At 49.4% G+C, this 26,547-nt stretch overlaps 1 pseudogene; it reads left to right on the top strand.

The window, feature by feature from the left end:
* Nucleotides 1-26,547, top strand: part of LOC136115646 (dynein axonemal heavy chain 9-like) — a 108,910-nt pseudogene that overhangs the window by 68,357 nt on the left and 14,006 nt on the right.

The following is a 26,547-nucleotide window of genomic DNA, read 5'->3' as shown; positions in this document are numbered from 1 at the left end:
TTCCTTTGCGTGTGCGTGACCCTACTTGAAACTAGGTGGTAATTTGACAGCTCGTGTTGGAATTAAGTCTTGTCACATTATCTGGAGGGTTGGGTAACGCTGGTGAGAAGATCAGGGAACTTATGATTATTTGATGCATTTAAATAAAAGTGTCATGTTGGTTGTTCTGAAGATGTCCAGGAATTTGGCCCTGAGATCGCCTATTTTTGTCTAACAGGGTAAAAGATGCATATATTCACAAAACCAGCAGCTTTGCTCGTGGGCTTCTGTGCCCACAGCATCCATCTCCCTTTCTCCATCGCAGCGCCCAGTGCCTGCTGCCCTGGCCACGCTGCAGTTGCCGCATCGCCGGGGCAGGCAGCAGGGGATGCTCACTGCTCTGGCACAGCCACCTCTGCAAGCAAGATTTCGTTTAAACAATTATGCAGAAGAGATTCAAAAGGCTTTATCTTGCATGAAAAGCTCTTGTTTGCTCTGAGGTAGACATGTTTTGTAGCAGACGAAGTTTGTTGTATTTTTGTTTGGAAGGAAGAGTTGAGAGCTTTCTGATTTAAGTCAAACCAAAGTGCTGACCAAGGGTCCCTGCAGGGCTCCCAGCTGCACTGTAGAATCATAGAATCAGTTTGGTTGGAAGAGACCTTCAGGATCATCGAGTCCAACCGTAACCCAGCTCTAGCACTCTAGTCCCTGAGAACCTCATCTCCACGTCTGTCCAACCCTCCAGGGATGGTGACTCCAGCACTGCCCTGGGCAGCCTGTTCCAATGCCCCACAGCCCTTTGGGGAAGAAATTGTTCCCCAGATCCAGCCTCAGCCTCCCCTGGTGCAACTTCAGGCCGTTTCCTCTGCTCCTGGCGCTTGTTCCTGGGGAGCAGAGCCCGACCCCCCTGGCTCCAAGCTCCTTTCAGGCAGTTCAGAGATCAGAAGGTCTCCCCTCAGCTCCTGTTCTCCAGCTGAACCCCCAGGCCCCTCAGCTGCTCCTCATACAGCTGCAGCTGGGGGACATCTCAGCTCCTTGAGGGGCCGCTGTAGCTACACACAGCACAGCATTGAGCTGGGCTGAGAAATCATTTTTATTTTGCAGCAGTTGCTCTCCCAGTAGATGAGCTTTGCACCTCTGCCTCCCTACAGGTATGCTTGAGAAACCTCTGGAGAAAAAGGCTGGTAGGAATTATGGCCCTCCAGGTACCAAGAAGCTCGTGTACTTCATTGATGATCTCAACATGCCCGAGGTGGACGCTTACGGGACAGTGCAGCCCCATACGCTGATCCGGCAGCACCTGGACTACGGCCACTGGTAGGAGCCTGCTTGGGCTTGGTTGTCGGAGACCTTTTTGTTCAGCTCCAGTGCTGGGGAGTGGGTTTGAGAGAATCTCAAAGCGTGGGTCCCTCTTCCCATTGCATACTGCTGGGCTAGAGCTGGTTGGGAGGCTCTGGGTGAACTGAGAGTTGAGCACCCTCAGGGCTTCCCCTGTCCCCAGCAAACAAATTCACTTAGAATCACAAAACGTCCTGAGCTGGAAGGGACCCGCAAGGATCATCGAGTCCAGCTCCTGTCCCTGCACAGGACAACCCCACAGTTCACACCGTGTGTCCGAGGACGTTGTCCATCGCTTCTTTAATACCGCTTGATTGCTTACTCATAGCTGGGTTGAGAGGAGCTTTGCTCTGCTCTTGCTGTGGCTTGTGACTGTGGTCCCAGTGCAAAGCCTGCGAGGGGAGCGCGATGCTCGGCCTTGCTGCCCCGCGACGCTGAGAGCAGAGGCGGCTGTGGATTTGGCCTCAGCTGGGGTGAACCCCCCTGCTGTGAGCACCTAACATTGTCTTCTGTCAGGCAGCAGCAAACAACCATTATCTAGGCAGAGGTGATTTGAAGGAAAAGCAGTGACTGTTTTGGAAGGAGATTGGTGTGTTTTACACTTTAGCCAGCAGCTCTGTGTGGGACATGAATATTTGCATCTCTCCACAGGGAATACAGGGCAGGGACGCATTGCAATTTCCACTCTCCTCAGCTGTGTGCATGCCTGAGCTCTGCCAAAAGCTTCCGAGGAACAGAGACAGTGGAGCGGAGGCAGAAATCTTGGGCTGTGGGTGTCAGGGAAGTCAGGCAGATAGAGGGTGAGGGAGCTGCGAGGGAGCGTTGGAGGCACAAGGGGCTGCAGCGAGGAGTGGGGGGATGCAGTGAGGCGCAGAGGGATGCAACGAGGTGTGGGGGATGGAGTGAGGCATGGGGGATGCAGCAACGTACAGGGGATGCAGCGAGGTGCGGGGGGATGCAGCAACGTACAGGGGATGCGGCGAGGTGCGGGGGGATGCAGCAACGTACAGGGGATGCAGCGAGGTGCGGTGGGATGCAGCAACGTACAGGGGATGCGGCGAGGTGCGGTGGGATGCAGCAACGTACAGGGGATGCGGCGAGGTGCGGGGGGATGCAGCAACGTACAGGGGATGCGGCGAGGTGCGGGCGGATGCAGCAACGTACAGGGGATGCAGCGAGGTGCGGGGGGATGCAGCAACGTACAGGGGATGCGGCGAGGTGCGGGCGGATGCAGCAACGTACAGGGGATGCAGCGAGGTGCGGGGGGATGCAGCAACGTACAGGGGATGCAGCGAGGTGCGGGCGGATGCAGCAACGTACAGGGGATGCGGCGAGGTGCGGGGGGATGCAGCAACGTACAGGGGATGCAGCGAGGTGCGGGGGGATGCAGCAACGTACAGGGGATGCGGCGAGGTGCGGTGGGATGCAGCAACGTACAGGGGATGCGGCGAGGTGCGGGGGGATGCAGCAACGTACAGGGGATGCGGCGAGGTGCGGGGGGATGCAGCAACGTACAGGGGATGCGGCGAGGTGCGGGGGGATGCAGCAACGTACAGGGGATGCGGCGAGGTGCGGTGGGATGCAGCAACGTACAGGGGATGCGGCGAGGTGCGGGGGGATGCAGCAACGTACAGGGGATGCAGCGAGGTGCGGGGGGATGCAGCAACGTACAGGGGATGCAGCGAGGTGCGGGCGGATGCAGCAACGTACAGGGGATGCAGCGAGGTGCGGGCGGATGCAGCAACGTACAGGGGATGCAGCGAGGTGCGGGCGGATGCAGCAACGTACAGGGGATGCAGCGAGGTGCGGGCGGATGCAGCAACGTACAGGGGATGCAGCGAGGTGCGGGGGGATGCAGCAACGTACAGGGGATGCAGCGAGGTGCGGGGGGATGCAGCAACGTACAGGGGATGCAGCGAGGTGCGGGCGGATGCAGCAACGTACAGGGGATGCAGCGAGGTGCGGGCGGATGCAGCAACGTACAGGGGATGCAGCGAGGTGCGGGCGGATGCAGCAACGTACAGGGGATGCAGCGAGGTGCGGGGGGATGCAGCATGCCATGGGTCCCCTCCCAGACACATCGAGGCCTTCTGCCCATGTGCTCAGCAGTGCCCACTGGGCACTGTATTGCATGCAGGAAGTTATCATCTCACCAATATAATAGGCTCAGGTAGGATCTCTCAGCAAAGCATATTTTATTAACGATTTTGCAAGGTCGGGTGTTCCACCTAAAGGTAGGCACACAAAACAGGGCAAAAAGCCACTGCTTATATCCACCCCTAATCCCAACTGCAAATTCCCTCCCCAGTTCCCCGTTGGTTGGGTACGGCAGGGTTTACAGACTACCTGACACTTCCTAGCTGCCAAGGCTCAGTTTACCTGTCTCACGACTCCATTCTAATAACCCTTCCCATTATTTCTTTATTTTCATTGAAGGTGTGTTTTCTTGACTGTCTGAATTTTAACCACTGGAATGGTTTTCAATTCCTCCACACCCGCTCTGGGCAGCCTGGGCCAGGCTCTGGCACCTCCCAGCAAACAAGTTTCTGCTTGTGTTCAGATGGAGCCTCCTGTGTTTCAGTCTGTGCCCGCTGCCCCTCACCCTGGCGTTGGGCACCACTGAACAGAGTCTGGTCCATCCTCTGACACCCACCCTGAGATATTGATCCCATTGATCAGATCCCTCTCAGCTTCTCTTCTCCAGCTCAACAGCCCCAGCTCTCTCAGTTTCTTGTCACAAGAAAGGTGCTCCAGATCCCTTAGCATCTTTGTAGCCACCGCTGGACTCTCTCCAGTAATTCCTTGTCCTTCTTAAACCAGGGAGCCCAGGACTCCCTGTCCTCCCCCGGCAGCAGCAGCCTGCTGACCCTTGTCATGTCCCACCTGGCGCTATGGTTGGGGGAAGTGTGACTGAGATTTGTCAGTCCCCTGGGTTGGAAAAAAGTACATACAATCCTGAAGGTCCACAAACAAAAGACCTTTATTTTTTGTAGCTTGGTCCAGTTGGCAAATGACTCAGTGGCAGAAGGATTTATGTTACTTAAGCTCAATCGATAAACAGTTTAGCAGCGAAAAGATTCACATGAAAGAGTTTTGTGGCACAAGTGGGGCTCTAAACCTTATGTTACTGTATTACTCACAAAAAGGAAGGCAAAGACATAGGAATATAGGAAGGAAAGAGAGAGGAAGAAAAGAAGGGGAAAGGAAGGGGGAAGGAAATGGGAAGGGAAGGAAAAGGAAAGGGAAAGGAAAGGTCTCACCACCCTTAGGGCTCCGTGGTGTGTTTGAGGGGTTTGTAGTCTCAGGTCCAGTTCCTATGCAGGAATGCTTGGGTCTGTAGTCAGGGTTCAGCACCCTGTGGTGTGTGGTTCGGTTCCCGTGGTCAGCCCGGTGGGTGGAAGGGTCCCCAGGGTGGCACCCTGCCCGTGCTGGCACAGGTTTTATAGGGTTTATAGCCCTCGGGATCACCTGGGCTTTTGTGCAGGCGTCACTGGGGGTGATTGTGGAAGATGGGCGAGGCCCGAAGGGTCTCTCAGCCTGGGCCTTGACACCGTGTCGGGCCTGTCAGCGCACAGGCTGCGTGTCCTTCAACACAGCACTGCCTGTGTCACCCAGCCTTTGTCTGTGGCTGTCACCTCGGCCTTGACATGTAAATCACCATTCACCTGCTCACGATGGCCCGTCTCCCATGACTGGGTGTTGCAGGGCTGGGTTTGCCACAGTGTTTGAGAGTCACCCTTGTAGTCTCTCACACCCTGTCCCGGGTTGGGATCAAACCAGAGACACTCCTGCTGTTTTCTGCCATTTCCATGCAAGTGAAGAGTATGGCCCAGGGGCTTTGCTCAGTGCTTATTACTGATAGAAATATTAGCTACAGGTTGTTGAAGCTGAAGGATTTCCACCAGGAGCAGGACTCGCGTGTGCCAGGCCGTGTACAGATAGGCCGGCAACCTGGGCCTGGGCCTCGTCTTGGCAAGACGCAGAATTTGACCCCCTGAAGACAAGCGGCCTCTGGCAGCCCAGGGACACGTACTGAGAGAGGCAGTGGCCGTGGTCACTGTGCTGCTGCTTGTGTTTTGCCCGAAGGTACGACCGGACCAAGCTGTCGCTGAAGGAGATCACGAACGTGCAGTATGTGTCGTGCGTGAACCCGACGGCGGGGAGCTTCACCATCAACCCTCGGCTGCAGGTAAAGCCCTGCACAACGGCAGGTGCATCGCTGGGTTTATTTTGGGGTGGATCATTTAAACGTGAGGTTAGAGGACAACCACTGGCAGATCCTGCTGTTGTTTTATCAGTACAAATGGCACGAATCTGTCGAGTGACTGTGATTCCTAATAGTGAAGCACCGAACTGGGTCCCTTATTCCCTTGTTTGTTTTTCCTCGCATTCTGCAGCTCCGTCAGAGGAGGAAGTCAAAAGTTGCCAGCCAGCTTAACACCTACTTTCAGGACAACCTTCTGGTCCATACAGGCAGATTTTGCCTTCATTTAGCTCGTATTTAGCTCTGAAGCATGGTGCATTAACGCCGCCTGCTTTCCAGAATTGTCTGATGCAGCTGTCAGTAAAAAGAGGTGTGGGGGAGAAACCCAAACGAAGAAAACAGACAAAACTAAAAAAAACCCAAGCCACACCAAAACACAACAACAACAAAAACCCCAACAAACCCCAAACCAAGCAACCAAACAAAACCAACAAAACAAAGAACACCAAAACCAACCAACCAACCAAATCCCCCCAAAAACCTAACCGAACAAAAAAACCCCAAGCCAAACAAAAAGCAGTTCAAGCGCTGCTGATAACAGAAGATTTGGGAAGAGATCTTAAACATTAGACTTTGATTTTTGGGAGCTGCCAACCGATGGAGGGACTGGGTAGCAGTGAGCAAAATTCATTTCATCATGGAGAAACCTAATGACCAGAGTCAGCTTGGACCCTGGCTCCTCTTCAGCAAGGTGTGGAGTTAAAATGAAGTGTCCCATGGGCAACTTTGCAAGTTCCAAATTAGTAAAGAGGTCCTCTGGGAGATGGCACCTTCCAGGGGCTGCTCTTAATAGAGACAGTGACTGGGCTTTGTCAGAGGTCGGTGGGACCTTCAGAGCCCTTTGGCTCTTCAATGGACTGCACTTCCAGTGTAGCATTGGTGAGATGCAGTTGAAAATCCCTGGTTTAGTGAGCAGAGTGATGTCACTTCCCACCTGAGCTCTGCTGGCAAACTGGGAGAGGGAAATAACCTTGTTCAGGTGGACTGCAAATCAGAGAATCCTAGAACAACCCAGGTTGGAAGGGACCTCAAAAGATCATCTGGTCCAGCATTTCATGGGAAAGGGAGCCTAGATGAGATTATCACAGCAAATCCCCAAGGGCATTTTGCTTGAAAGGTGTTTTTCTACCTCTCTGACCTTTCCATGCCTTCCTTTCTCTCCCTCAGCGTCACTTCTGTGTCTTCGCGCTGTCCATCCCTGGGCAGGATGCCTTGTCCAGGATCTATAGCACCATTTTAACGCAGCACCTGACAAGTGGGAATTTCTCGGGGGCTGTGCAAAAATCAGCTCAGCAGCTGATTGCCCTTGCCCTGGGGCTGCACCAGAAAGTAGCCGCTACATTCCTTCCAACAGCCATCAAGTTCCACTACATTTTCAACTTGAGAGACTTCTCCAATATCTTCCAAGTAAGTGCAGTTGCTGTCCTGTGGGACTTGAAGCTTGTCCCGATGCTACAAGAGGCTGCGGAGCTGTGTTCCTCTAGCTCTGGTGGGCAGAATGCAGTCTCCTACCTAAAAATGACACAGCACATGTGTGCCCTGAGTAAAGTGGGTGACCTTAGGCCATTCCTTAATTCCTTGTTAGTTTTGGATGGATTCCAGAACCATTGCCCATGGCTTTGAGAAGCTTAGTTACTTTCCAGCCTCTTGTGGTCAGCGGGGAGGGATGAGTAGTTCCAGATGGATGTGCAGGTTTGGGGTGGGTTGAAACGCCCTCTGGCTGTAGAAGGGACCAGCTGAAGGGAGCTTTGGGCTTCCGACTTCAGCACTTAAATGACTGATGGTGAGTGCGATGGAGCTGCGCTCATCTTTGGGAGCCTCAGTTCCACACGTGTAAATGTGGGGATTAATGGCACTGTTCCACCACACAGGCAAATTATTTTATTGTACTGAAGCAGGTGGTGGATAGTTAGTGGGTTACTGGCCCTGAAGTTAGATCCAGCTTAGCTTGTTGGCCTGTACTGGCATGTCCTCTTAGCTTCTTGATGGTCAGATGCTCAGTATGTGCATGAAGGGTGGCATTTAAAAAGGTGATAATTGAATCAAACCCAGCTTTGACTTAATTGCTAAAACTGAATTTCCACCAGAGCCAGTTCTGTACCAAGGGGAAGTTGTTCAGATTTAGAAATATTTTCTTCCAACAACGGAGAGACTTTTTTTTCCCCTGAAATCTCATACTTTGAAGCAGTAGATATTACTGCTCAAAGAGCCTTTCAGAGTTTAAGGCTGATTAGTAAAATTTGAGAAGGTTCTCAGCAGCCGAATCGAGAGGTTTGGAACACCATAAACTCTTGTAGAACCCCGGTTTGTAACTTGTTGCTGTCCTTCTTAACACCTGTTCTCCTAAGTACGTACTGAAAGTTTGGTGCCTTGTGGTCTGGTCCATCACACAAGAACTGAAGTAATGACGTAGTGGGAAATGCAAAAACAGGGCCTTGAAAAAGTTAATAACTCTTTTGTGCCAAGAAAGAATCAGACCTGTCACTTATGCTCAGCTAAACATCAGCAGCTTTTGATGTTAGATGTGGGTCGTGTTAACTCCTGACTTCTAGTTAATCTGTGCTTTGAAAGGCAGAGAGAGAAAAGCAGCATTTCCATGGGAAGCTTTAATTTTAACTGTAACCTGCTTGAAAGGTGCTCAGGTTGTGGGATATTAGGAAATGTCCTGCCAGGTCTGGATGCTGGGGCAGGAGCAGCGACTGAGCTCAGGTGTTGTTTTGTTTATCGCGTGGCTTCAGGAGTGGGGGAGTCTGGCTCCTGGGCTTCATAATGTTTATTTAAATAGTGGTCCAATTTTTCTTGAAATCCTTCCGTACCTTTTGGATTCATTCTTGATTATTCCTTCACATTAAATATTCTTGAGTTTTTGAGATCTCCTGATATCCTGTTTGTCCCTACGGGAACACAATTTTCTTCCTGAAATTGAGTGTGAAAGAAGCTCTGGACTCCGGGAATGCATTTCCATGTGTTACTTTCATTCAATCTTCATAAACTCATAATTTAGCTCACACTCTCTTGTCCAAACCCTTCTTGTGCAGTGCTAGCTTCAAAGTCAGGTCAGGCTGATCAGCCAAGTTTTGAATGTTTCCATGACTGGAGTTCCCATAACCTCTCCGACCCTTGTCACACCACTAAACCCACTCCACGGTGAAGCTGATATATTTTTATTTCAGTTGGAATTTCCCTTCCTGCAGTTTGTTACCTCTTGTCCTTTTGCTATACACCTCCAAAAAAAATTGGCTCAGTCTTCTCTATAACTCCCTATTAGGTAGTTGTAGACAGAGTCAAAGAATCACAGAACAGTTTGGGTTGGAGGGACCTTCCCAGCTCCCCCAGTGCCACCCCTACCATGAGCAGGGACATCTTCACCAGCTCAGGTTGCTCAGAGCCCCATCCAGCCTGGCCTGGGATGTCTCCAGGGATAGAAACAGAATTAAAATTCCCCTTCACCTTTTCCCCGAGCTGAACAAACCGATTTCTCTCAGCCTTTCCTTGCATGTCCTGTCCTCCACCATTTTATGACCTTGGTGGCCTCCGTTGAACTCGTTCCAGTATGTCAATGTCTTTCTTGTCCTGGGGGCCCCAAAAGTGGATTGAACCTCACACAGCTTTTGTCTGCCTGTCAAGGTCCTTCCCTTTGCGTTCTGCGTGGTCAGTGCCAGCTGCAGCCCTGCTGGGAGAGCACTGCTGGCTCCCGCATGGAGACACCCACTGCCCCGGTACCAGCCCCTGCGGAGCACTGGAGCTCCAGTGAGACCTCGGAGCCTGCTGGGCCAGCCAGTTCTCCACCCACCTTCCAGTCTACCATGGCCCATGACCCTTGATATGATGCTAACTGGGAAAAAAAAAAAAAAGATAAAGGAATAAACAACCCCCTTTTCCTGGTTAGGGACATGTGAGTTTCCTTAGCTTGTGGGCAGATGGAGAACTGGTGGATGTAGCTCGGTGCATGTTGCCTTTTTCAAATTCCTTTTAATCCCAGACAAGCAATCAAACACCGCCTGCACAATAGCTGTGTGTGTGAAGGGCATTGGGAGATTGTTGTTTTACCGACTGTTCTGTAGTTATACAAGCAGCCAATGACAACTGTTAAAGGCACAAAGCACGTAGAAATTGCAGCTGTGGAGGGGTCAGCCCCTGGACTTGCTGCCGCTGTGCTGTGATACTGCTGGCTCTGCACAGGTCCTTAAAATGGCTCCATTTGCAGCCTGTCCAGTGGCTCTGTTGTTATCTCACTATTATATACATACTGTTATATACATAATATATTATATATTAATACTGCATCTACCAACCTTAGAAGCCCAGCTTGATTCCCTTTGTCAAAACTGCCTGACAGCTCTTATGACAAGGAGTCCTGTGCTAATTACCTCATTACAAAACACTCCAAGAACTTGTATCTTAATTGCTGCAGCTAATGAATTTGGACATTGTACGCATGTGAGTGTTGCACAGAACAAGGAAGACGGCCCCAAATCAAGTCAGCAATAATTCCTTTCAACAGGTACAGGTCCTTACTGCTCTCATGTTTTCCCTTCTGCACCCAAGACCCATTGCCACCTGGCTCCAGCTGGTCAGGCTGATGTCTGCGTTGCTTGGAGCGAGGGTTCAGCTGAAGGTGACTCCAGGTGTTCACTACAAATGATGGCAAAATAGCAGAGAGATTTGTCAGGTATTGGTGAAACCAAAGGGAAAAGAGCAACCTATACACCCAGGGGTAGGAGGCTCGGCAGGCAGCAGTGGATTGACTTTGTCAAGCACTGTTCATGTTTGTCCTGACTGATTGGAATGATCGTCTCTGGGGGTCTGAGTATCTTCAGTGGGATTCCCTTTTGCCTGGCGAGTCGCGTCCTCTCCCCCAGCAGAGAAAAATGGGCATTTCTGTCTGTAGTGCATCAGCTCTTCCTCATGGACAAACACGGAGAAGAGCTCAGAGGAACTGTGTTTCTGAAGCACCTCATTCACTGGAGGTGAAAGGAGTCCAAGGTGACTGTCCTCTTGTCAGACATCAGCACTTTGCAGATCTAAGGTGGGATTAGGCTCCAGTTCAAGGTGCTCAGATTCAGGTAGGTGAGGATATCCAGGTTCATCCGAGGCTGTGGAGGCCAGAAGGGTGTCCAGCGCCCCATCAGGGACACAGGTGTGGTTTCACTCTGTTGCCCAAGTGTGGGTCTCTAATGCTTTTTGAAACATGTCAGGATATCCAGCCTGGGTTCCAGCGGCTGTTCAAGGACACAGGTGTCTTCTTCTGTTGTGTGGGTTCCTGTCTGAACTGCTTGAGCCATGTTGTTTTCCAGGCTGCCCTGGCTGTACAATAGGTTTCTCCTGAGATGAACCATCTAGTTGTGTTGACTTGGGAAGGCTGTGGGAAATTCCACGTATCCCTACAGAACAATGATTTTCATCCACTGTTCTCATTTGATTTTTGTCTCTGGACATCACCTTCAGCTGGAAAACACTAAATGCCTCAGCATTACAGAATCCCACATAATCCCAGCCTGGTTGGGTTGGAGGGACCTCTGGAGATCCCCCAGTCCAAGCCCTGCTCACGCAGGGTCACAGAGCAGATCACACAGGTGGGTCCAGGCGGGTTTCAATGTCTCAGAGAAGGAGACTCCACACCCGCTCTGGGCAGCCTGGGCCAGGCTCTGGCACCTCCCAGCAAACAAGTTTCTGCTCATGTTCAGATGGAGCCTCCTGTGTTTCAGTCTGTACCCGTTGCCCCTCACCCTGGCGTTGGGCACCACTGAACAGAGTCTGGTCCATCCTCTGACACCCACCTGAGATATGGATCCATTGATCAGATCCCTCTCAGCTTCTCTTCTCCAGCTCAACAGCCCCAACTCTCACTGAGTCTTTCCTCATCAGAAAGATGCTCCAGACCCCTACCAAACCATCTAGTTGTGTTGACTTGGGAAGGCTGTGAGAAATTCCATGTATCCTTGCAGAACAATGATTTTCATCCACTGTTCTAATTTGATTTTGTCTCTGGACTTCACCTTCAGCTGGACAGCATTAAATGCCTCAGCATTGTACTCAGTGCTGCTGCTCGTCTGGCGTCAGCTGGCCAAGGGTGAAACTTTGGTTCAGGCCCTCAAGTAGAGATAAGCTGGTCTGTCCTATGTGACACCAGGGTAATGTGTGTGTTGTGGGGGGGTTTGGCTCCCAAAGGGGAACATGAGTCTCCAGGGAGGTGGCGACTGGCAGAAGGGCTGTGGGTGAAGAAGGGGGATGAAGAGGGGAAGCCAGCACTGGGCATGGTTCCTCTGCTGAGTACACAAACACATTCGGGTCACTGCTGACCTGGGAACACACCAGGGTCTGGGCTGAAGGATGCTGCTTCCTGATTTTTAAAAAGAATAACAAGGAACCTCAAAATCTATGACCATCTTCAGCCCCCTGGGCTCGTGGCTGGTTTTAAATGACTACAGAAGGCTCAGCAAGTACCGTAATAATTTGTAATAATCTAACTTTAATTTGCTGTCACGTTTCACTGGAAATATGAGGAGGGGCTGGAAACCACAGTCAGGGATGACAGGCAAGAAGGGGCTGGAGCAGGGTTAGGCAAGGTCTGCAGGAACGGCAGCCTGGCTCCTGGTTGTTGTGAGTATATAATTTACTGTTACTGATGTTACTGCTGCAGGGGCAAGGTCACCCTTCAGTCCTTTGTAATCCTTTGGGCTCATCAGAAGGTATTATCTGTTACTTTCGCTCTGTAGTGGGTCCCGTCTGTGGTTCAAGTCCGACACTACTTTGTCTTGCACTTCTACAGCACCTTTTCGTGCCTCTGGGTCCCACCATGCACTGCAGAGTTAAATTGATTGGTGCGCTCCAAGCAATTTACCCTTGATTAAAGCAGACAGGTCTCTGCAGTGACAGAGTTGTGGATTATGCTTTTTAAAAATACATTCCCCGCTGGCTCCCACCAGAGAAAGCCCTGCTGCTGTCTTTCTTTCCATCTGAAAGGGTTACCATGGTATTATGCTCTAAATTATATCTGTCATCTCTGTAAAATAATAATCATAGACCCAGCAGGGTTGTATTTTGCTTTTTATTCCTATTTCTAACAAGATTTTGAAGCAGCATGTCACATTAAGATCTGTGGCAGCTGGGGAAGAGCAGGCTCTCTCCTCCTGACAGCCAGACAGCAGCGGGGGCTCCGGCGTGTCCTGCTGCTCCACGTCGGCTCCGCTGCCAGTGAACTCCTCACTCCTTTGCATGGGGAGGGATTTCCATGTTCACCCTTGGTTGAGCTCACTAAAGAGCCCTGCAAACTTCAGGCTTGAAGCACCGAAATGCACCTTGTGTGTTACGTGCTGACATTGTGGCTGAGTTGGGAATGACGGCGGCGAGATGGGCGCAGGGTCAGCAAGAGTTTGTTTTGTGCCTTGGTCTGGCACGGTTGTTTGGCACAGCTTTACCTTGGGTTTGGCTGGCGTGTGGTTACCTGAGCCAGTCTGGTTTCACAGCTTCCCCCTCCTTCTCTCTTCCCATCTCTGCTATTTTTCTTCCTAACAGAGATCCAGGTGCCAGCAGCTGCTCTATCGCACATGGCAACCACGGTGCTATGGAACAGGCTGCCCAGGGCAGTGGTGGAGTCATCATCCCCGGAGGGGTTTGAAAGGTGTTTAAACAAGGTGCTTAGGGACATGGTTTCATGCTAGAATTAGGGTATGGTTGGACTCGATGCTCGTGAGGGTCTCTTCCAGCTGAAATGATTCTGTGATTCTATGCAGTGCCAAGGGGGTGACTGGAGCCTCTCGTCAACCCTCCCTGATATCAGAGCAGATTTAAAAATTGGCACTTTAAATAGGACTCTTGAGTTTGTGGCCCACACGCTGTTGTTGTGTTTGTCATTGTTTTCATGTCACCGCTGCTGAGGCAGCTCCAGGCTCCCCAAGAAGAACGTCAGGAGAAAGGAGAGCAGGTGCTTCATCCAGCAGTGCAGGACAGCTAGAAAGGGGTCGCTATGCTGCACTAGTTAGTATAATTTTAAATGTTATTTAGACTGCAAAGAAAAAGTTATTTATTTTTCTTGCCTGGTCTCCAGGGATGGTTCATCCACCACCTCTCTGGCCAACCTGGGCCAGGCTCTCACCACCCTCAGGGGCAGCAATTTCTTCCATATCTAGAGCGTCCCCGTCGCTCTCTGGGGACGCAGCTGGTTGCCGTGGCAGAGCCTGGTAGCTCTGCTGAGAGGAGTCGGGAGAGTCGGGTCTGTAAAGTGAAGGAAGGGGAGATGTTCAGGTGTTAAGTTAATAAACTGCTTACAGATTTGTGAAACGTGGATTTTCTTCCCTCTGAGCCTTACATTTGCTTGCATCAAGAACACAACTTTTGTGGCTTGGAGTGTCTTTAGAGTGACTTTTTTTTAGGACCTGGTGGGTTTCACCTTATTCTCTTTGAGTCATCAGCTCTTCTCACTATCTTTTCTCTGAAATAAATAAAATAACAGCTTGACAGCTGTAATGACAAATGTGAAACCCAAATGATTTGAGCCATGATCCATCGAGCTGAGATGGCCTGCTTTACATTGCTTTTAATACATTTTATGTTTTGTGTGTAAATAATTAGATGTTAGGAATAAAAACTGTCTGTTTAATACATGCCATTGAAAACCCTGGGTGCTGTTAATAGGCTTAGTAATAGGTGACACCTCTTTGAAATATAATTCTTTTATGCATTTTAATAGAGTTCATGGTAAACATGCTGTGATAAGCAGACAGAAACTAATATTTCCTGCAGCCAGAATGCACCTAATTAAAATTAATTGATTTTAGAAAAAAATCATCACCGCTAAGATGTCCAAACTATCTTCTTCTTGACAAAGCAGCCGTGCTGTGGTGTTGGGATGCAGAAACCCGCCCGTCGGGCTGGTGTCTGACCCTACGCACTCTTGGAGATCAGGCTGCGCTGGGGATGCACTTTGGCTATTAAAATTGGTGTAATATATACAATTGCTTTGGGAAATTGGAGGTAACGAAGGGCACGTTCTCCAGGGGCTTCTTCAGAAGTTTATTTGCAGGTTGTTACAGTAACTCTGCATTTTGAGTGATTCAGCCCCATTCAGCCTGGATGCTGGGGAGACATCAGGCCCTTCAGGTCAAGGTGGGGTTTACTGCTGGTCTCTGCACCCCACAGGGCCTTCTGTTCTCTACCCCGGAATGTCTGCAGCACCCCCAAGACCTGGTGAAACTCTACCTGCACGAGTCAAACCGAGTCTACCGGGATAAGATGGTTGAAGAAAAGGATTATGGTACCTTTGATAAAATCCAGCTGGAGACGGTGAAGAAATTATATGACGTAAGTGTTGAGGTTCATAACTCTGATAATAACGTACGTGCTTACAGGAAAAAGGTTCCTTGGGCAAGAGAAGTTTGACCCAAGGTCTGCCAGTCTCTCACTTGCATGGAGTGTGATGCTCTTGGTGGGACACCAGGAGCAAAATCTCTGTCAACTGCTTCCTGGGCTGCCAATGTTGGTATTTGGGTGAATGATGCTCTCCCTAAGGGCACCGGGGAGAGGAGATTTCGGCTCTGTGAATTAATTAAATTATTTTATTTAAATGTCTTGAGTCTTGTGGCAAAAGCAAAAGAGTCAGATCCCCAGTCTTGGTGGGAGTAAAGTGAGATGCAGGCACAAATCCCTAGTGCTTTCCTTTTTTTCCAAAATATCTTCCTGATGGAAGCTCTAGACCTGCTTTGCTTCAGTCCTGTCATCACCCGGCAGTGTTGCCATTGGAGTCCTGCAAATATCACAGTAACGCAGACAGTGCTTTTTCCTCTGGCTGTTAATCATTGTCCATGCAACAGTGTCATGCTGTAGCTGTTGCTGTGGGGCTTTTCTTGTGCTCACATTTTCTTAAGGTGATGAGTTCTTGTGATTTACAAAAGGTCCAGAGCAAGTATTGGGGCTTTATCCTTTCCCTTTCCTTCCCTTTTGTCGCTCTTTCCCCTTTTTCAACACACAGGTGCAGCTATATGGACATTTTTTGGAACACTGTGCTTCACTTGGAAAGATGACATAGAGCTGCAGTGTTTTCTCCTTTACTTCTTATATACCTTTTTTAAAAATTATTTTTAAATTTGACAGGACATTGAGGAAACTTTAGAGCAGACCAAGCGAATGAACATTTATTGCCATTTCGCTAAAGGCGTTGGAGAACCCAGCTACAGGCCAGTTCCGACCTGGGAGGAGCTGAACAAGATCCTTGTGGAAGCCTTGGACAGCTACAACGAAGTCAACGCTGCCATGAGCCTGGTGCTGTTTGAGGACGCCATGTGCCACGTGTAAGGGAGTTTTCTGTCTTTATGCTCTCATTGTAGCTTTTATCCGTGCAGATTGTTTCCATGGAGGTTTCTGGAGGATGTCGGTATCCATTATTAGAGCAGAAGGAGCTGGAGGTGTGCAGAAGCTTCATCTGCCCACGTGGTGTGTCCTGCACAAATACTGCCCTGCTTCTCCAGCTGCTGCTGGGGGGATCTTTTGACACTGTGAGGATGCGGGGCTGTCGGATGGAGGGTCAGCATGCTGCTGGTCGTTTGAAGTCTGGTTGCTGTTACATCTTTGGCCCTTGATGCTCTGCATACGGCACAGACGTTTATTGTACATGACATTGATCAAGTGCTTTTTGTCTTCACTTGACAGCCAGCCACAGAACTAGTTACACCAGGATGTCCCTAAATGCTTTCACAACTGGGTTAGAGGCACGTTTACACAATTCTCAGTGGGATTTTCAAATGTATATAATGTGAGATTACGTGAATTCAGGCTACTAGTTTGAATGGACTGAGGCACTTAAATTGCCTGGATCCTTTGGAAAGCCTGCTTGCATTCCGATGCCTGGAGGTCCAGCTGGATTCCCTGTGGAAACTGGACACGTGGGACTATATGAAAATAGCGAGCCTCCGTTGATCATTATGAAGCTATTTACATGCCTGTGGTATGGATCGTGACACGTACCTCCAGCTCTTATACATGATTTAAATGCTTGTTGGGAATTCCACAGAATCACAGAATCCCAGAATGTCAGGGGTTGAAGGGCCCTGGAAAGCTCATCCAGTGCAATCCCCCCATGGAGCAGGAACACCCAGCTGAGGTTCCACAGGAAGGGGTCCAGGCGGGTTTGAATGTCTGCAGAGAAGGAGACTCCACAACCTCCCTGGGCAGCCTGGGCCAGGCTCTGACACCCTCACCCCGAACAAGTTTCTTCTCAGATTTCAGTGGAACCTCCTGTGTTCCAGTTTGCACCCATTGCCCCTTGTCCTGTCACTGGTTGTCACCAAGAAGAGCCTGGCTCCATCCTCCTGACACTGCCCCTTTCCATATTGATCCCCATGAATGAGTCCCCCCTCAGTCTCCTCTTCTCCAGCTCCAGAGCCCCAGCTCCCTCAGCCTTTCCTCACACGGGAGATGCTCCACTCCCTCCAGCATCTTGGTGGCTGCGCTGGACTCTCTCCAGCAGTTCCCTGTCCTTCTGGAGCTGAGGGGCCACAACTGGACACAATATTCCAGGTGTGGTCTGATTTTTGGGGGCTGAAATGCAGACCTGGCCTCAGATAATTTCTGAAGATGAACCTCCCCTGTAAATCATAGTTTTAACTGATTTTGCCTGGAAACATTGTATCATGAAGAGCAGGTTTGTGACTAAGCTAGAAGGAAGCTGCTGTCCTGCTGCACGCTTGTGTGGGTGATTTCAGGTTTGCTGGACCTGGTAACCTAATGCAGTTACTCTCATGCAAATTAAAAAAATACATATATATATATAAATTTCTACTCCTTTTAACTAGCTGTTTAACCAGTTCTGTTCTAAGAGCTCAGCAATCTGTTCCTTTTGCGGTGCAGCGTGCTGGCTGTGCTGGGGCATGGCTTCCCTTATAGTTTGGGCATTTACTTCTTTGTATTAATGAGTCATATGCAACCTGATGTCCATTGGTGTTTCTGCTTGCAGAAAGGTGACAGTAATTTTAATCTTGTGCTTCTTTTGCACTTTACATAAATTGGGATTTTCAACAAAACCTGTCAGTATCCCTCCAGTTAATATTGTGAGTAATCGGGAAGGCGAGGTTTGAGTATTCAGCATGATTTTCACTGGAGCTGAGTGATTTCGATTCAGCGCATTTGGAAATTGCGTTTTGCTGAAACACACAAATTATTCCATCTCCAACAGCTTATGGATGACATCTTGAATTTGTTGTGAAGTTTCTGTTGGGAAAAAAAAGTAAGGGAGTTAATGTATGTGGGGAGGTGGGGGATATGGGTCAGTCACCTCCTGACCCGGGGCTCATGGTGCCCATTCCCAACGCACACCCCGTGCCCTTACTTTTGGGGACAGCCAGCTAGAGAATGAAAAGCAGGAACATTCCAGCTCTCCACACAAGCTGGATTGCTATTCTGGGTTTAATTTCACAATCTGTGGGAGTCTGCACATAGATCATAAGACGCTTGAGTTGTAATAAAGCAGTACAGTATTTCTTGCAGTCTTATTTGAAAAATTAATTAGATTAGTCTAGGAAAATACTCAGTTAAGTGAGTTGAATAAAGGCAGTGATGTCAAGAGGGGAATGGTGCTTGCATTTCAGACACCTGACAGTGAGGTTTTCACAGGTAGGATCCTCTAAACCTCCCTCACTTGGGATTTTAACGTGGGGATGTCAGCAATTGCTTAAAGAGAATAGACTGGGGGCAGAGCTCACTGTGCAACTCTCAAGGACAAGTGAACAGACCTGAAAAACAATAGCAAGTTCATTTTAAGTGTGACAAAATCTCACTCTTAATGGTGGCTTGGATAAATAATGTTGGACTGTATTTTCCAGACAGGTATTATGCTATTCCAGATGTATATGAATATGCTTTAATGCATAGCAGGACCCTTCACCTGAACATGAACCCAAAATGCTTTGTGAAGAGGAACCTTCACTGGAGAGGTGCACCAGAGCCATGAATTCTGTTCTCACTATTTGCATGTCCATGTAATGTGTTTTTTCCCTTGTCCTCCCTGCAAAGACATCCAGGCCTTCACCTTAAAATATTTCTATCCAGCAGGACTTGGCAGGTGGAAAAATATTGGACACAGTTTGAATCGCCACCAAACTATTTTTTTAATCAGCTACGTCCTTTGTTTGGGCCTCAGCAGAGATGGGGATTGATTGCTGACATGTCTCTTAGATTGACATTTTTCATCCCATTCAGACTACGGTTTCCTAGTGATTAAAATATATATTGAAAAGCAGTGGGCAGAGAATAAGAAAAATACTCTTATTAATGACAGATTTTATATGCTTCAATTTAGTTGCCGCATCAACCGGATCCTGGAGTCCCCCCGAGGGAACGCTCTCCTGGTCGGCGTGGGTGGAAGCGGGAAGCAGAGCCTGACCAGGCTGGCGGCCTTCATCAGCTCCCTGGAGCTTTTCCAGATCACGCTGAGGAAAGGGTACGGGATCCCTGACCTGAAGGTGGGTGACTCCTGGGGCTGAGGTGGAGCGGAAGGGAATAAAAAGCAGAACTTGCCCTGAAAACTTTGGGATCCCCAATTTAAGAAGGACAAGGAATTACCAGAGGGAGACAAAGATGCTGAGGGGTCTGGAGCATCTTTCTGATGAGGAAAGACTCAGTGAGAGTTGGGGCTGTTGAGCTGGAGAAGCTGAGAGGGATCTGATCAATGGATCAATATCTCAGGGTGGGTGTCAGAGGATGGACCAGACTCTGTTCAGTGGTGCCCAACGCCAGGGTGAGGGGCAACGGGCACAGACTGAAACACAGGAGGCTCCATCTGAACATGAGCAGAAACTTGTTTGCTGGGAGGTGCCAGAGCCTGGCCCAGGCTGCCCAGAGCGGGTGTGGAGTCTCCTTCTCGGAGACATTGAAACCCGCCTGGACCCACCTGTGTGATCTGCTCTGTGACCCTGCGTGAGCAGGGCTTGGACTGGGGGATCTGCAGAGGTCGCTTCAGCCCAACCAGCCTGGGATCCTGTGATTCTGTCTTGTTGCGTGTTGAATGACGCCATTGTGAAGACAGTAAAAAGCTCCAGAGACTATATGGGACTGCAGAGAGGAGCAGTGCTTCCCAACACATCTGTGGGGTGCAGACAGGCCTGATGTCCCCTGCCAGCCCTCTGAGCTGGCCAGACCCAACAACATCCCAGCCCAAGGCTCAGAGTCAGCGCTGGGCTCCGATGATAAACCCCTGGTGTGGACATTCAGTTAATGCTTGTTCAAGAAACCGTATTTGACTATTATTTCTAATTAAACCAAGATGTGGTAATTAGCTCATCTGTGAGGTGCCTGTTGTGGAGTGATTTGGAGGTGGAAAAGGAGCAGGAGAGAGCAGGAGGAGAGTTCCAAAGTCGTATCCAGTCCTTCCACCAGGATTTTGTATGAGGGAGGGACTGAGGGGATGGTGGATGGTTCACTATAGAGAACAGGTGCCTGTGCTTATATCTATGCGCAGGCTAGTGAGCACAGAAGTTACAAATCAACATTGTAAAATATCGTTGAAATGATTTTCAAGTATTTTAGCTGCTGGCAAAAGGATTCTCATCAGAAATGTTGTAAAAATCACAACCTCAGTAACTTCACGCCATTCTGCTCGGGAGATGCGATGGCCAATGAACCCTTGCCTTCCTTCCCCATCAGAGGCAGGGCCTGATGACCTGTAGTTGTGTACAGGTTGTTTTTGTCATGTTTTTGTCACGTCACACAAGCCTGATCCTCCATCCATTGGGTATTTTCAACTTTCCTCTGTGTTCTTCAGCCCCACTCGTACAATTTTCTAGCTCCTACCTGCCTATTCATTGAGAAAACCTGTGCTCCCATCTAGGAATATAGCTTGAAACCAGCATTAATAAACTTGTTTTCAAAGCATGTCTTTACTTCTGTCTGTGGAGGTGGAAGATAATTTGATGTTCCCTTCACTCTCTATTCATTTTCAAAGAGTTTATGAAATATGGAGTCATCTTTTTTTCTTCGATATGGAAGAGCAGGATGGTGACAGATTACCCTGTCTGGCATTGGCCCCTTGTGCTGTTATAATTGATCTAATTCAAATTTCCAGTGATGGAAGTAACAAATGATTCTTTTTGAGGGAGCGTGTGTATTTGCTGAATTTCTAAGAAAGTTTCTGGAACACAGGCCAGTAAATTCCTTCAGTGTCTCCCGCATGCCTTGTATCCTGCTTGGAGGGGCAGGAAGGAAATGATGGAGTTTGAGCGGGATGATGGCGTTTTTCCCATCTCATGAACAACTTGGATTTCAAGAAGTTGGTGTCCTTCATCAGGAGGACACTGTGTCCTTCATCAGGACACTGTCCCCTTTGAGGTGAAACAGCTTTTCCATATGAGCGGTTTCTCTGTCAGCATCACTGCACTGAGTGGGACACTGAAGGGCGAGTCCCTGCTCAGACTCTGGAAAGGAATAAAACTGAAAACATCCCTGTTTGCACAAGGTGTCCTTCTCCTTTCTTCACAAGCAGAAAGAAATGTGTTGCAGCACCTCAGGAAAAAAAAAGAAAATTCAGGTATAGTTGTGAAATCAGAGAAATCTACAGCATGGGGACACCAAGGTCCAACATTTTCAGTGGCTGCTGTCCCTCCCAGTCCCTGTGGTGCTTTAATGTCCCCGTATAGTGACTTATTGTGCCCACAGTAAGCCTTTCTGAACTCCCAGGGCAGCCTCCACAACCAGGGACTGCACTGATGTCTTTAGCCACATCCATTGACCTCCAGGTGTTCCAGCTACAAGCATTTCCCTGTGTGTAGCGGTGCTGGCCAGGGCTTCTTTCTCTTTTTTTTGTGTTACACAGACCTGGCCGTAACGTCAAGTCTTACTGGGTAAAGTCTTACAATGATGACAGCGATAGACTCCCCCATATAACCTGGCAGACTCAGCCATGAAGATGGAGAGTGGCCAAAGTGCAGTTTCACGCTAATTAATTGCCATTGCTTTATTCTTGGTTAATGGGAAGATTCTGAAATATCCTGCTTGTAGATGTGGTACCTACCTGAGTTTTGCAGAATGGAGGTGCACCCCCTAAGTCCTCTTGCTTTTCAACGTCCAGGCAGACCTGGCAAACCTGTACCTGAAAGCCGGTGTGAACAACATAGGCATCGTGTTCCTGATGACCGACGCTCAAGTGGCAGATGAGCAGTTCTTGGTGCTGGTGAGTGACTTCTTAGCATCAGGTACCTCTGTCATTGCTTGATTTCCCCTTTCCCCCTTCTCAGTGTGGTTGTGCTCATGGTAGCATCTGTGGTTTTAGAATATACAGAAGGGCAATATATGAAGTGAGCTAGAAGATATGTGGGTTAAGTTCTGGACTAAAAGCCATGATAAGGTCTCCTTTGTGAGGATGTACTCCATCATCTGATAGTTTTTCTTTCTCTGATGTTGTGTACCTAGTTTTTCCATACTTCATGGTATACTCTCTACAGTTAAGAGACGTGTCTGTTGTGACATTGCAGCTGAGGACAGAGCCCAAGGAATGTATCAACAGATGAAGAGTTTGACCTGTGGATCTCATGCATCCACACTCTAGTTACCTAATAAGGTTTTTCCTGGCTGGAATATTTGACTGCAAGTTGGTGGATGGTACAAAGCCACCAAATGACCGTGTCTGTGTGCGTCACCTAGCTGCTTGTCCCATTGCAGTCCTTTTCCTCTTTGTTTTTCCATTAAAGTTTTTGAGTTGTTGCTTGCCCAAACAATTGCAGAATAGCCAGCCTACACACAGATGCTCTGTTTCGCTGCAGAACATGGCATGAGTATGTGTGGTGGAGCACTCCCCATGCAGGGCGCACTGCAGCTACAGCGCACATGGGAGCGTGCGGCTGTGTCACCGTGACCGCAGGGGGTAACCCAGCCTGGGCATATTCCCCAGAGTCCCTGGAAAATCACTGCTACCAACTGCATGATGCTTTTTTCCTTATTTATGAGTCAGGAGTGGGAAGACTCCAGCTGGTTCGGGTGACCTCTGTGCATGGTGAGGACTGGAGAGTTGAAAGCACAGGGAAGTGATAGTTTGTGCGAAACTCCAGAGTTGACATATGTGGCTGTAAATTGGCCAGATGGTTTGAGCAGCAAACAATCTCTGCCTGTGATAAATTTGTAATCAGGAGTAAAGACAGGGGTTGTTGTGGAGGCTGGTGAGTAGCTCCTGTCACCTGTGTAGATGGCACAAATATCTCATGACATGAAGTGAAGCTCTGCAGTGTCCTGCAGCAAGGGGCAGGCCAAGCAGCCTGGTTTGGGATGTCCAGGTCATTTTGCGGTGGTTCAGAAAGGTGTCACATTTCCTGTAGCTGCTATGTGGGGAAGAGGGGACAGATCAGAAGTCCTCACTCAGGGTCTGGGGAGGCAGCTCAGAATTGTGGCTGGACTGAGGACTGAGGAAGGGACCATGGGAGGGACCATGACAAGTGTAACAAGGGCAAGTGCCAGATTTTGCACCTGGGACACAGCAACCCTGGCTGTACAGACAGACTGGGGGACGAGATGCTGGAGAGCAGCTCCATGGAGAGCTCTGGGGGTTCTGGTCAGTGGCAAGTTGAACATGAACCAACAGTGTCCCTGGAGCCAAGAGGGCCCCGTGTCCTGGTGCATCCAGCACAGCACGGCCAGCCGGGCAGGGAGGGGATTGTCCCGCTCTGCTCTGCGCTGGGGCGGCCTCACCTGCAGCATTCACTGTGTGCAGGGCTGGGGACACAGGAGAAAAGGAGATAAAGCTACTGGAGAGTGTCCAGAGGGACATGAAGCTGGTGAAGGTTTGGAGGGGAAACCGTGTGAGGAGCGGCTGAAGTCCCTGGGTTTGTTCAGCTGGAGCAGAGCAGACTGAGGGCAGAGCTCATGGGGCTGCAGGTTCCTCAGCAGGAGCAGGAGGGGCAGGGCTGAGCTCTTCTCTGTGACAGTGACAGAACCCAGGGAATGGCAGAAGATGTGCCAGGGAGGGCAGTGGGACATGAGGAAAAGGTTCTTCACCCAGAGGTGCTGGACACTGAACAGGCTCCCAGGGCGATGTCACGGCCCCAGCCTGACAGTGTTCAAGGAGAGACTGGGCAATGTCCTCAGACACACGGTGTGAACTGTGGGGTTGTCATTGCAGGGACAGGAGTTGGACTCCATGATCCTTGGGGGTCCTGTCCATGTCAGGACGTTCTGTGGTTCTATGACCTCCCAAAACGTGACCTAGTGCCACCCAGCGGGTGCTGCCTGAGGGCTCTGGCTGCTTCCCGCTCTCTGCAGGCTTGTTTTTCTTACTTGTTTCACTTCTTTCCATCACCTAAGGAGCTAGAACAGAATATATATTTTAGACTCTCTTATAAACAAGCAGATATCTGATTAGTGTATTTTCCTAAGTAATTAGTGCTCATATTGACAGTATCTCACTCAATAATAATGATTTCAATCAAATCAGAAGCCAGAAGGGAAGTGAATAGGTGATAAATTAAGTAACCAGAAAAAAAAGAAAAATTGGCTGGTTATGTTTTTGGCAATCAGTTGCATAACTATTAACTTTAAAAAGTTTTTAAAAGATTTCTGACTTTTAAAATGTTTTGGTGATGTGGGAGTTATTTTACCAGCACTGGCAATGGCATTGAACAGCTGCAGGAACGGTACAGGTAACTAATTGATTTGCAAAACTGAAATTATTTCATTATTGTGTATAGCATATGAGGTATTTGCGATTTTTTTTTGTAATCTAATCAGCACTGTCGATCTGACAAAAATGGACTTTCTGTACTTTGGCTTTATTCTGTGTTTGTTTAGCTCACACTTTTATGAGAAATGTTGCTCTCACAAGGGCTTATTTTTTAGCAGAATGATGTTCTGTGCCACTTTGCTGCTGCTGGGGCCTATGGGCGCCTGGCACAACGATTTTTCTCAAGGAAGGGTTTTCCCCAAGGCCCTGAAGAGGGAGGCACCTGCTTCACTTTGCTCTGCGACTGCAACAAAATCCAGACCAGTAAACCCAAACCTGCCTTCTTCTCAGGTGAAATCCCTGATCTCTTCCCCGATGATGAAGTAGAAAACATAATCAACAGCGTGAGGAATGAAGTCAAAGGCCGAGGGCTGGTGGACTCCAGGGAGACTTGCTGGAAGTTTTTTATAGAGCGTGTTCGACGGCAGCTGAAGGTGAGACAGGCTGGGGGAGTTCAGGTCTTCGCCATGTGCCTTGGTGCAGGAGCATGGGGTGAAGATGCTTTGGGCTGCCTGGTAGGAAGGTCAGACCGCAGCCTGAAAGGCTTTTCTGCCTGTTCATGATGAGAACTGTGATGCACTCAGCAAGTAGTACTGAAGTGCAGGAAATGCTCTCTGTTGCCATCACTTCTTGGGTGTTAGAAAGCACTATGGAAGTTGAGAACGTTCTCTTTCAAGAGCTGAGCAGGACCAGCCGCTCCCTTTTCAAAGCCGGGCACAGGGGTGCATCAGGACGAGGTCTTGCTGCTTGAAAGAGCTGCTGAAGGGATCAGTGTTCATGTTGTTGGGGTTCCATTGCCAGAAGAAATGAAGTATTATGTTAAAAACAGAGTGCTGGAAACTGAGTGGCATGCAATGTGCCTACAGGATTTCTTCCAGCACAGCCCATAATCCAGCATAGAAAGGCCTTATGAATATGTCCAAAAGATCCCAGAACAGTTTCAGGACTATTTCCCATGTGTGCTCAGCTCACGGGGAAAGCACAGTGAGGCGCACAGGAGAGTGAGACTGTTCCAGAAGGTGTTTACCCCTCTGCAGCGCTGTTCACTGCTGCCGGCACAGGGCCAGGAGCTGGGGAGGGCAAAGAGAGAAGCCTTGATCTTTGCTCAATGAAAGCATGTCCTCCTCCTTACTGCTCCGTTTGTGTTGGTGGGACACGGTCACTGAGATAGGGTGGCCCGTTGCTTTTTTGATGTGGGAAGGTACATGTTTAGGATGGGGAACAACTGGAAAATTAATTTTTGAGGGAAAATTTGAGGACCATGCCACAGTGTAGGTGCCCAAGGAGAGGGAATGCAGTCCTGCTCTTTCCCTCTCTGGGTGTAGAGGGGATTTTCTGATGAGTCCTGATGCTGTTTTGTGACTTTTCAGCATCTTGGTTGTCTTCTGCCTCCCGTCCCCTCATGGATCTATTCCTGTTATTGTGGTGCACTGGAAGGGCAGTGTGAATATGATTTACTTGAGGCTGATCCCTTCTCTTTTTTCTACCCTTCTCCTTAACCGTGTGTTACAGCAGATGGATGGGGTCAGCTAGGAAGTATTATTTATGCTTATAAATATCTCCAGGGTGGGTGTCAGAGGATGGACAGTGGTGCCCAGCGCCAGGGTGAGGGGCAACAGGCACAGACTGAAACACAGGAGGCTCCATCTGAACATGAGCAGAAACTTGTTTGCTGGGAGGTGCCAGAGCCTGGCCCAGGCTGCCCAGAGCGGGTGTGGAGTCTCCTTCTCTGAGACATTGAAACCCGCCTGGACCCACCTGTGTGATCTGCTCTGTGACCCTGCGTGAGCAGGGCTTGGACTGGGGGATCTGCAGAGGTCCCTTCAGCCCAATCGTCTGGGATCCTGTGAAGAGGCTTTTGTACATGGACAGCTTCCTGAAACTTGCCTGGCCCTGACAGAAAAACGTAGAGGTGCCCAAGGCATATGCTTGAAGGTGCAGGAAGGATTTCTGTGTGTCTGTCCCCATGCGCAGTGGCCATGGCAGAGGAGCAGGAGCTCTAAGTTCAGCTACCTCTTCTGAAATGGAAACTAAAGTGGGTTTGTTACAGGCAGTTCTTTTGTGGCTTCTAAAAAACAGATCATGATGGAGGTGTTGACCCACTATAGCGACATCTGAGCTAACAGCAGCCTGTCCTATGACACTTGCTAAGGTACCAGCCAGGGCTAACAAGTGGGAGAGGGATGATGCACTGAGTGAGATACACTGCTTCCCAAGCTGGTCCTTGCTCACATGTTGCTACTTCATTGCATGGTGGCATCTTGTCCATGTCCTT

The sequence above is a fragment of the Patagioenas fasciata genome, chromosome 22 (assembly GCF_037038585.1).
Source record: "Patagioenas fasciata isolate bPatFas1 chromosome 22, bPatFas1.hap1, whole genome shotgun sequence".
In the NCBI taxonomy this organism is placed as follows: Eukaryota; Metazoa; Chordata; class Aves; order Columbiformes; family Columbidae; genus Patagioenas; species Patagioenas fasciata.
This window is presented reverse-complemented; position numbering and strand designations above follow the sequence as displayed.